At 33.2% G+C, this 12822-nt stretch overlaps 1 long non-coding RNA gene and 1 pseudogene across 2 annotated transcripts in view; one reads left to right on the plus strand and one right to left on the minus strand.

Annotated features, from left to right (window-relative positions):
- Window positions 1–1092: 1092 nt before the first annotated feature.
- LOC143905842 (uncharacterized) overlaps window positions 1093–12822 on the minus strand; it is a 127317-nt gene continuing 115587 nt past the window's right edge. The window contains exon 3 of the long non-coding RNA XR_013259342.1: window positions 1093–1277. This is a non-coding gene — a long non-coding RNA (uncharacterized LOC143905842). The remainder of the gene's footprint in view (window positions 1278–12822) is intronic.
- LOC143905841 (defensin pseudogene) lies at window positions 3312–3916 on the plus strand (annotated as a pseudogene). The gene is made up of 2 exons (XR_013259341.1): window positions 3312–3447; window positions 3711–3916. The product of XR_013259341.1 is annotated as a defensin pseudogene (transcript).

Genomic DNA, 12822 nt, shown 5'->3' on the forward strand with positions numbered 1-12822 from the left:
CACTGGTGGGCGAATGATGCCGCTTCTGGAAATTGTGGGATGATTTTCCCATCTTGAAAATCCTAAATTAAAAAATATCTGACACAATAATGAGAAAAGCTGTTGAAAAATCGCACAACAGGAAAATAATGAAGTCAGAAATAAAGATATTCTTTAAATGAGAATGTTCTTTTTTTCTGATGTGTATACACAGTTGAGAAATGCCTAAAGATTCGAAATATATGTATATCATTTCTTATATAGCATAAATATAATTTTTCTCATGTAACAAAACTATATTGCTGGTAGGTATAGCAAAAGAAATTTGTTAACTGAACAAAAACTAATTTGTTCCTACAGTAAAATAATTCGTAGATTTAGCAAAATTATATCCAGCAAATGCGATTAGCACTCTTAACAAATTGTTTTGCTGGCTATATAATAACTAATAAGATTTGCTAAGACAGCATAAAATCTGCTGTGTCAGCAAATCATTTCTCTCCGTGTGTGCTGTTTAGGATTTTCCCGGCTGTACTCAAATGTACTATTTTTAAGCAAATACTTAAATACTTGCTCTTATCTCTGGACATGAAAGATCCAACGAATGTCCGTTCGAAGAAAAATCGCCGTATTTATCGATATAAATCATCAGACTTCCCAATTGACACGACTGTCGCAATTTATAATCATTTACACTGGTATATAAAGGCCGGCAAAACTAAGTTCAAAACTATATTCATATCGTATTTTATGAGATTCGACAACGTCTCATCAATCCTCAAAATGAAGATCTATACGTGTTCGCCCTTTTGGTTGTGGCTGCGGTTGCTTTCGCGCACAAACTTCCCATCGAAGCAGGTAGAATAGAATCTGAAACTAGACATACCAGGAATACAACTTTCCATTTATAAATTAAAGTACGCGTTAAAAATGACTTTCCAAATATATTTAAATGTATCTATACTAAGCATCGATACGTGATGATTTTTCAAAGTTATTTTTTAGTTACAATATATTAATAATAAGTTTAATCACACGTTGAAATAATCTTTTCAAGTAATTTTATTTTAAAATAATAACAATGTGTGTTATGTATTTTAAATGAAGATAAAATGTCCCTGGAGTCGCCGTTGGCAAATAAAGACGAATCCTTGCAAATGGCACCTGTCGAAGGACACCATCGCGTACGTAGGATCATCTGTGATCTTCTCGATGGTTTAGGTAGTAGTCACGCCTTTTGCGCCGCTCACAATCGCTTTTCCTTGCGATTGTATCGTCAAAGGACACAAAGGTGGATACTGCAACAAATATGGTGTTTGCGTATGCCGCGATTAAGTACGTAATTATTCAAATAATTACGATCCTTCTGATTAGTCCGATGGCAACATAGTTATAACTTGCAGAGAATGACTTTTGAATTATTGTTACTAGACCATACATACTGAATCTTTGTTAAATAAAATTTATTAAGAATGTATCAATAGATTTAATAACGATTGAATAAGAGACAATCTCAATATAATAATATGTGCCCGTCATCAATTAATTTTATTTTAATAACAAAATTTTCTTTTATTGTTTTGTAAAAAATTAATTTCGATTGCGGTAATCGTTTTTTTTGGAAAAAGATTAGATTGGAGTTTGGAGCGATGGACATATCGCATATGATTTATATTTTTTTGAATTTTAATTGTATCACAAATTCGTCTGCACACACAATAAATACTTTTTAGACATTTAAAATTAGTGTAATATATTTTATTATCTTATATGTATCCTCGTTTCATTACATAATTCTTCGAAAGCGTCGGTTCATAATTAATGGTATATACGGAATTCATAGCGATAAAGAATATACAGTGTTGAATTTTGTATTTAGTTTTATTTTTTATTAAAAGAGAGCGAATACTGTGAACGATGCGTCTTTGATCTTGATCGTGCGACGCAATTAAGTTGATAGCCTAATCCTTAATGCAGTAGACGCGTTGTGCGGTAATCGATTCCGAGAAATTGCACGTTAAAATAGTCCTTTCAAGTGGTTTAAAATAATATAACAATGTTATATATTTCAAATAAAGATAAAGTATCCCTGGTTGCGGTTTGCAAATAAAGATGAATCCTTGAAAATGGCACCTGTCGAAGAACATCATCGCGTACGTAAAGTCACCTGTGATCTTCTTGATGGTTTAGGTGTTGATCACACCCTTTGCGATGCTCACTGTATCATTAAGGGAGGCAACGGAGGACACTGCAACGATGATCGTATTTGCACATGCCGCGAGTAAGTAACGATTCGAATAATTACGATTGTTTCGATTATTACGATGATGACAACATGGTTATAACTTGCAAAGACTTTTGAATTATCGTTACTAGATAATATTGAATCTTTGATGAACTGTGAAATTACACAGTAAAAAATAATACGTAATTTTAACTCTTTTTACATGTCCCAGAAAGTCCACTCTAAATTTTTAAGTTAAAATGATTCATTTCAACGTGTGTTACTTGTTGACAAATTAGAAATGTTAATTAATTGACACTATATGCTTTACATTATATGCAGTTTTGCATTATATTTGTTTTTTGACTTTATTTTTCAAGTTTAATTAGCACATGATATTAATTATTTTACAAATTTTACTTGAATTATGTATGTAATAAAAACATTTAATTTTAGTAAATTTAATTATTTTGAAAATTTACTTTAACTTTTGTTTGTGTTAAAATAACTTTAAAACGTGTTGATTTTTTAAAGTATTTGTGTTAAAAGAACTCAAAATAATATTCCATTTTTAAAAACACTACTTTTCCTTATTCTAAATGTATATGTAGCCTCTTCATTGTAGTTCAAGATATCATCATAGATCAATTGCAAAACATATTTGTAGGAGATCAAAATTATATCTCGGTTTGTAAATGTAACGTTATATGTTGAAAGATAAGAATAAATATATATACATACATAATATTGAAATTAATTCTTTCACTTATTCTTTATGCATTTTATAATCATTTCATATTATATTATTATGTAAAGATATGATAACGATACTATGATCTAATCAGAGAAAAAGTCCTAAAAGCAAATTACGATTGTTATACATACAATTAAAATAATTACACAGGTGATCCGTATACTTAAACATTTTCGCGATTTTAATCAGATATACCATTTTTAAAAGCAAATACGTAAATACGTGCTCTTATCTTTGGTCATTGAAGGTGCAACGATGTTCGTTCAAACAAAAATTACCGTATTTATATAAACCAATCTCCCCACTGTCACATATTACGCAATTTATAATCATTTACACTGGTATATAAAGCAATTAAATTCAATACCGACAAAATTAAATTCAATAGTTGCGAAGCTCGACAACGACTCACTCCTCAAAATGAAGATCTACGTGTTCGCCCTTTTGGTTGTGGCTGCGGTCGCTTTCGCGCGCCAACTTCCCGTCGAAGGTAAAAAATAGAATCGGGAAGATATACCAAAAATACAATTTCCCAATTTATAACTTAAAATGTGCGTTGAAAATAACTTTCAAAATATATTTAAATGTATTTATACTAAGCATTGATACACGTAATAATTCTTCAAAGTTTTTTTTTAGTTACTTTTTATCAATAATAATTTAATAACGTGTTGAAATAATCTTCAAGTGATTTTATTTTTAAATAATGACAATGTTATATATTTTAAATAAAGATGCCTTAAATTTAAACAGATTTAAATGAGGATGATGTCCCCCTGGACATCCTGGATTTGCCGCGGGCAAGTGAAGATGAATACTTACCTGTCGAACATCATCGCATACGTAGGTTCACCTGTGACATTCTTGACTCTAAGCTCGTTTGTGCTTCTCACTGTATCCTTAAAGGATACAGAGGAGGATGGTGTGACAGCAAAAGTGTTTGCAATTGCCGCAATTAAGTAAGTAACAATTCAAATAATTACGATTTTTTTTCAATTATTCCGATGACAACATGGGGTTGTAATTTGCAAAGAATGACTTTTAAATTATTATTACTATATTATATTGAATCCTCGTTAAACTATGGAATTAATTAAGAATATGTCATAGATTTAATAACGATTGAACAAGAGACAATCAATATACCCGTCATCAAATCATTTTGTATTAATAATGAAATCTTCTTTTATTATTTTTTTTAGGGATAAATGGATTGGTTAATCCTGACTGCGGTAATTGTTCACCTAAGGAGAAGATTGGGTTGGGATTTTGACCGACAGACATATCATATATGACTCACATTTTTTTTGGAATTTTGATTGTACCACAAATTTATTTATAATAAATATGCTTTAGACATTTAAAAATAGTGTAATATATCTTAACCCTCTTGAAGTATTATAATCAAAATGTTAGCAGTTTGCTCGCAGATTGGCAGCAAACTTGATCAGAATCTCACATTAAAGCCATAGCCATTTGTGTCCGCATTAAGCTCGTGTTCTGTCGACAGAACTTCCTGACAGGCAATGAGCAGATTGACAGCAAAAATCGATCGGACTCTGCCCATAATCAGCTGTTAAAATAAACACTCGTATTATCTTCTTAATGATCTCTGAATACTATGTTTTAATCATATTTTTATTTATTTTTGATGAAAACCTTGATGAAAAAAATGTCTCAGATTTTTTCAAAAATCTCAGATAAAGTAATATCCATACAGCATAAATGTTGTAAGAACATTGCATATATTGCGGATTGCAAATCACTTACTGAGAGCATAAAGAAACAAATTTGTTAGCAATTGCGTACAACATATAGAAATTATCAAACTCGAGGTTTCCGCAAAACCGTCACTGGTGGCCGGTAGGCAAATGATGCCGCTTCCTGGATTTGTGAGATGATTTTCCCATCTTGAAAATTCTAAATTAAAAAATATCTGACAGAATAATGAGAAAAGCTGTTGAAGAATCGCACAACAGAAAAATAATAAAGTCAGAAATAAAGATATTCTCTAATAAATGAGAATGTTCTTTTTTTCTGTGTATACACAGTTGGGAAATACCTAAAGAAATATATGTATATCATTTCTTATATAGCAAAAATATAATTTTTCTCATGTAACAAAATTATGTTGCTAGTAGGTATAACAAAAAGAATTTGATAACAGAACAAGAACTAATTTGTTCTTACAGCAAAATAATTTGTTGATTTAGCAAAATTATATCCAGCAAATGCGATTAGCACTCTTAACAAATCGTTTTGCTGGCTATATAATAACTAATAAGATTTGCTAAGACAGCATAAAATCTGCTGTGCCAGCAAATCATTTCTCTCCGTGTGTGCTGTCTAGGATTTTCCCGGCTGTACTCAAATGTACTATTTTTAAGCAAATACTTAAATACTTGCTCTTATCTCTGGACATGAAAAATCCAACGGATGTCCGTTCGAAGAAAAATCGCCGTATTTATCGATATAAATCATCAGACTTCTCAATTTAGCAATTTTTTTTTTCAGTGTAGATCATATATACTGAATCCTTGTTAAAGTATGAAATTAATTAAAAATATATTAATAGATTTATAATCAATAGATTTTGAATAAGAGACAATCTCAGTGTAATAATATGTGCTCGCCATCAATTTATTTTATTTTAATAACGAAATTTTCTTTTATTGTTTTGTAGGAAATTAATTTCGATTGCGGTAGGGGAGACCGGGGCTCGTTGGCACCGTTTTTACAAATTCGGCATTTAAATTTTTATACAACTAATTATCATGATTAAACAGTACTAATATGATAGAGAGAACCTTTCTTTACATTTTCATGCTAAGAACGCTCCCGTATACCGTATAGTTTCTTTGTAATAAATGAAATATGAACATGCTGCATTGTGGCCAATTTTCCCCGATAGTAGGGTAAGTTGGCTATGCGACAAAAGTCCACGTTAAATTAATGAATACGTAATAGAAACACAAAACGGGTAACACATACGTACTTTTTGATAAAGATTGTATCTTTTAAAGTTATTTTGTAACGATCGAATATCAAAACGTTGCAGAAAAATAATTGTGAACTATTTTAGATGTAGCTTTCTTCATCATAAAAATATTAATATAAATATATATTTAGCTTCTATCAGCATTGTAGATAGTAAATCACGTGCTGAAACAGGTCTCACGCGCACGGCAACAACAAGTCAAGCTAAGCGTGTCTTGATATGAGTCAACATACCCCATCCCTACATACGTTTTATTTCAGTCGTTTTATTACAATAAATTACTATTGTTAGTCAAAATAACATGTCGTATAGTATAACAGAAACTTTTATTTTAACTAATGATACGTCACTTTGATTTACTTTTCAAGCTGAAAAACATTAATACGATATTTTGAAACGCTCGAAAATTTACTTGTCACCTCTTGAATCAGACTTGTCTGATTAAAATAAAACTTTGTGAAAAGTACCTATGTCATGTAAGAAATATTTTGTGATAACTTTTCCATTGTTTTTTTCGCTATAAATACATAAACGGAACGCATTGCCAACTTGCCTCTTGTGCCAACGAGCCCCGGTCTCCCCTAATCGTTTTCTTGGGAAAAAAATTAGATTGATTAGGATTTTGAGCGATGGACATATCACATATGATTTATATCTTTTGGAATTTTTATCGTATCTCACAAATACTTTTTAGGCATTTAAAATTAGTGTAATATATCTTATTATCTTATGGATCATCGTTTTATTACATATATTTTTGAAAGTGTCGGCTCATAATTCATGGTATATATACGCAATTCATATATAACAATACAGAATATAAAGTGTTGAATTTTGTATTTAGTTTTATTTTTTATTAAAAGAGAGCGGATATAATACTGCAAACGATGCGTCTTTAATCTTAATCGTGCGACGCGATTAGGTTGATAGCCTAATCCTTAATGCAGTAGACGCGTTGTATACGGTAATCGATTCCGAGAGATTGATGTAACACTGATTATATGAGCATCTATAATGAACGCGCGACGGTCAAAAAGCGAGTTAATCCACCAAGATCTATCACGCGGTTAAATCTGATCAAAAGTAAACATATACGATGCAAAAAGGATTAACATAGTTATTGCATAAACCAGTTGCAAAATAGGCGAGAGCCTGTGTCACGCTATAATACGTAAATGCGCGCGTGCAACGCGCTTTGATCGATTGCGCTTCGAAAACCGGTACGTTTTGTTTTTCGACAATATGAGAATTTATTTGCTCGCTATTTGCGCTATAACACCGCGGCAGCGCACGATGCATATTGGTTTCTATTTGTTTTAATAGATCGCATAAATATTTTCTTCATCTGCACGCTACGCGATTTATAGCTGACGGCATTTACGTATTCGAAATGTGCGTGCGAACAACAGCTAATATAAACTGCAAACTACAATGCACGTTATTGATAAACTATTCTTGCGACATGAGAAATTGGAAAATAAATTTCTAGCATCACGTAATCTTTGAAATGAATTCAAATTGCGACGTGCACTTATTGTTAACCGCCTATCGTTCCCTCAGTGCTAAATGTTAATAATGAAATAACGAAAATTACATCAATTGTACTTTTAATTAATAAGTTATTTGCAACTTTCGATAGATACTGAAAACAACTGAGAATACACTTCATATTCTCAACTGTTCTCAATATATTCATATTCAAAATTTTATGTTAAACAGTGTAATTAACCCTCAATATTTTAGATTAAAAGAATAATTGAACTTAGCTCCATTCTAAGGGCGGTATCAACAAATTAATAGAAGATAGAGAATTCGCATTTAAATCAGAATTTAAGGTTTAGAAGATGATGAAGCCAGGAATTGTCATATGAAAAATCGATCAAAAAACGAATATTGCAACACACACGAATACTGCGTATGACAGAAATAATAGCTACTCTCGATAATTAAAATTTCTCGATGAAATTAATTGAAAAATAAACCGTACATGTTTTTTACACAATCAGACACAATCAATTTCTAGTACTTACACATTAAAAATAGGTATATTCGCAATTTTTCCGTTCTTTCCGTTTCATCCATTTTAATGTAACGCGGAAATAACGTGCCGGTTTTTGCAAACTTTGCAGTGTTAAAAATCAAACATTATTTCAGAATGCAAAGAGAAACTTTTGCCACGTGAAAAATTATCTTGGCAGATTTCGATTTAAAGGCATTGTAGTGATTAACTGATTACTGATTCGACAATTCTAATAAGCTCGTCGCACAATGAGTTTAATGCGCAGTTTCTTCAATAAGCAACACTTGCGTACAATAATTTGCACAAGTGTTCCTCAAATATATCATATAAAAATGCTATTTAATATTGATTGGTTTTAATGCTTTGGTACCGTAATATTATATAAACGCGACAATATCAGCAAACATTATACGATGAAAAGATATAACAAGGGTACCGCAAATAGCATGTGGAAGCAGCAACTTCTGATGATCGGACGAGCATGGAATTTTTGTGACAAATATTTGATTTTACGTTTAACGCTGGATTATTCGACACACGTTGTTACCATGTCACGCACCGTTTGCGAATAATGAACATTTCCATGCAATCCGTAATATGCAAATTGTTACGAGTAAAAAACAAATTTTTGCATAACAGTAAAAGATTAATTAATATTTGTATCAAATTAATGTCTTCATCAGGCTTATTATAAATCAGATCTCATTATAGATTAACATTTTCATTACATGTAAGAATAAATTATTCTTCAAGTTGTTCCTTTATAAAATGTTTCTATGATCAAATATTAATACTGTGTTTATTGAAAAAAATATATACTTATAAGATGTTATAAACATTTATTTTTAAATAGTAAAAAAATTTATCCTTATTAAATTTTCTTTAATTTATAACTTATATATATCTAGCATAAAATAAAAATATTCTATATTTACAAAACTTAAAAAAACTAAAAAAAAAGCGATCTAATCAATTATTAATCAATATACTCAACTATTAATAATTTTACTTATAATTACTAATTTATATTTTGAGATAAAAGGTGATTATTTTTCTGATACAATTGTCATAAATATTTTTCTTAAAGAAGAAGATAATTGCGGTGTGACTATCATTCCAGAAATCATCACGATCTGCAATCTGTTTTGCCCACGAACCAGGAAAGTGAGATGAATATTATGACAACAAAATCTGCGAATGTCAAGAGAAAACGCTAGATAAGAAGAAAAAGGATGAGCAAAAAATAAATTAAAAGAAAGAAAAATAATTGTTCGACCGTGCTGAAATTTGCACTATCAGTTAAGTGGTCAAACGGTTAGTCATGCATATTGCTCCTTTTAATGCGATAAATTTCCGGGAAGCAAACGGTTTAATTTGTTTGTTTAATTGAAACATTTTATGGGACTTGTTTTATATCGGTACATATACGCACGATACGTGATAGTATTTGGAACACTATATGCGAGCCTGCTGTGTTCCCGAATTTAGATTCCACGTACGTTTGCAAAAACTTAAAATTCTGAAATGCAAATTAAAGTCAGTCTCGACATATTTATTAAGTTTCTCGCTCTCCCGTGTTTTACTAAAATATTGATTGAATTTGTATACTGAAGATATATATATCTTATTCGTTGAAAAACAATGCCACGGCAAATAAATTAAATGGTAAAATTAAAGTTTAATTACATTGTTGATTGATGGTGAGGCAAACTTTATACGATATTTTTAGTTACTTGGAATATTTTTTTCGCTATATCTCATATGATTGATATGTGCTAAATGTTATTTTAAATGCAAATATGCCTTCGCGAATAACACACGTGTGCCCATGGAATATTGCAGATAATAATAGACATATAATCCGGAACAAAATGCATTTGGATATTGCTGTAAATTCGTTCTGTAAGCTATACTTTTACAGATATTATTACACGATTTATTTTCAAGTCCAGTTAAAACGAATCGTTATTTGTTCAAAATTGTGATTATTATTATTGTGGATATTAAAACTTAACTCAATGAATTAAAAAACTGGAAACCCTTATTATATACATTTTGTTGCAATAATTTGTGAAATCGCGCGATAACAAAATATCAAAATATATTGTTTAAAAAGACACGCTAAATTAAATACAAAATTCACGTTGGCAAGCACTATAAACTCATACGTTGATATTTCTCGTCTAAATAGCGGCCGAATGACGGACGCTCGTATGTGCATGGGAAGTCATTTTCAACAAGTGGACAGCCGAGTTGTTCGTCAGAAATCAGAAGGGAGAAAGATACGAGAAGAGGATATGAATGGGTCCGATTTTTAATGAAAGCCGCGTCGCATCGCGCGGAGAGTACCGTGCGTACGCGGTAGCCGCGTTTGTTTCTAGAGAACCCTTCAGACCGCAGAATCATCCAGTTACGCTCCAGGGAACGAGGGAGAAAAATCCTAATAATCGCTGGTCGAAAAATATCACCGGCGCGGCGGCGGACCCCCTCGACCGTTTAATTGCGCGCCGAAGTACAAAACATATTGGTTTCCCGGTCGCATTTTCCCACTTTTCTTTCCATCAACCGCTCGGCCCCGTCTGCTTCCTTTCTTTCTATCGCAATTTTCGTCGAGATATATATATATATATATATATATATATATATATATATATGGTATATGAGCCTCTGTGTATCTTACACCTAAAATAAAAAAGAATTAATGATTTTTATTAACACGAAGTATTTTAATACCTAATAATTATTTATATAATGATAAATATAATATTATAATTATGTACATAATTATATTAACTATTAAAATATTTCATGTTAATGAAAATCATGAATTCTTTTATATTTCAAGTAAGTAGTACCTATATACATATATGTACAGAAGGCGTCATTAATGACACACGCCTACTGTACATATAAATATATAAATATATACATATACACTAGCATTATAGTATGTATTTGAGATTTATTGTTTATATACATCTGGATTACTTATATTAAATCACTTACATTAAACACTCTAAATTATCAATCTAACCTAGGGATATTCGAATACGTGAGACGAATATAGCGACGGAAATTAATATTAATCGTTGTTTCCTACCTTTGCGTGCACCGATCTGATAAATAAAATATACATAGTAAGCGCGACCTCGCGTACAACAGATGCAATAAATATCACGCGTGCATCCGGTTACAAAACGCGCGCGAAAAAAAAATGCATTAATAGAATGTAGCCCTAATTAACCATGAATTTCCATGATTACAGATTGCGGCAATGTTTATAAATTAGATATTATTATTGGATGCGAGAGTGAGGAGCCGCGTAACGGCACCGCGGTGATTATCTCATTGCGCGCGAGATTCATTTCGAAAGGATCATGCCCATTGTGCCATTTTCGTAGCGCGTCCTTCGAACGGTATAATGGAATCGATTTCGAAAGACGATCCTTCGATTCATGCCTGCTCGATGGTGCGTAATATCCGCGGCCCGATCCGCGCGAGAGCCTTGAACGTCGTATAGTAAACGACGATTGCACCTGTCACTTCGCGAATACACGTGGCGGTGCCATTGCAAAAAAATTTGCGACTACAGTTAGAGAACGAGATTCGCACGGACGAAAAAGATCCTTGACTCTTCACCAATAACCGCAACCTTCGATGTACTTTCTATTCGGCCATCAAATTGTCATAACAATATTCTCGATCACAATCGGTGGTTGCTTCGAGCGTGATTTACATCCTCAAATCCCCATTGCGGTAAACTTGCTTGTGCCATAAGACATTATTTATATTATGATCGTTTATTTTGTGAAAAAACTTCTTACTGCAAAATTCTACCGTATAAATCAAGCGATTTCGTAAAATTTATCCTTGATGGACAATTATTTAAGCACACGTGACATTGGCCTGTCTTTCCTAAAGTGCAATTCTCGTCTGAAATAACGTATTCGAGGCAGTCTGAGTGGAGCCACTTACTTCCGTCTCTTCGTTCTTGACTTTTATTTAGCTTGCTTCGCTTCTCAATCACGCGGCGACTCTTTTCTCCTTATTGAAATTATCGATCGCGGCACAGACAGGGAACAGAGCGATGCCGTCGTTAGCTTTCAGAAGCCACGCAATCTTCCTTCTCGGATGCATTAAGCGTTCTCCACGCTTTCTATCTCGCCGGTATTACCAGTACTTAAAGAACCTCGCGCACATCGACGATATTTCCGCGATAAAAATGCGCGCGCGATACTTATTTAAACTATAAATGCCGAGATCGTGTCGAGCAACCCCCCTCGTGGACGGACGAAGGAGCGTTCGGATGTCCGGCAACGATGAGGATTTTAGCGTCCGCGGGATAATTATTATCGGCAACGAAAGGGACGCGGATTTTCGACGCGGCATTGTCTGCGCGACACGTGAATCAGCAATTTACCACCGTGGAGTATTCTCGGTACCGCGCACGCGGCGAGAAAGAGAGGACGAGAGAGCCGATCGGCGTCTCCCTCGCGCGCTACAGGGATAAATGCAATTTGCTCGAAGAGAGGCTAATGTAAAAGTTAGTAGACAGGCGATGCTGTAGGTCACGACATAATCCGATTTCCCGGGCGTTAATACGGGCGTCCCGAACCAGCCGGCCGCGTGTACTCGCCGTTACTTCTAAACCGACCATTTCCACGATATACAAGGGCGCTTCTGGATTCTTAACGAGAGAGACGCCCGATATCGCCCCGTTGTCATTAATAACACCGTCGATGCAGCCGCGGCCCTTGCGCGCCCGCGCCCAAAGCCCCCTTCGCGCTCAAAGAGCCAAGTTTAAACAGATAGGTAATTTTATTTCGCCCGGGAACAATACCCTCGAG

This window comes from Temnothorax americanus, unplaced genomic scaffold (genome assembly GCF_048541705.1).
Source record: "Temnothorax americanus isolate GAGA-0224 unplaced genomic scaffold, ASM4854170v1 Scaffold68, whole genome shotgun sequence".
Classification (NCBI taxonomy): domain Eukaryota; kingdom Metazoa; phylum Arthropoda; class Insecta; order Hymenoptera; family Formicidae; genus Temnothorax; species Temnothorax americanus.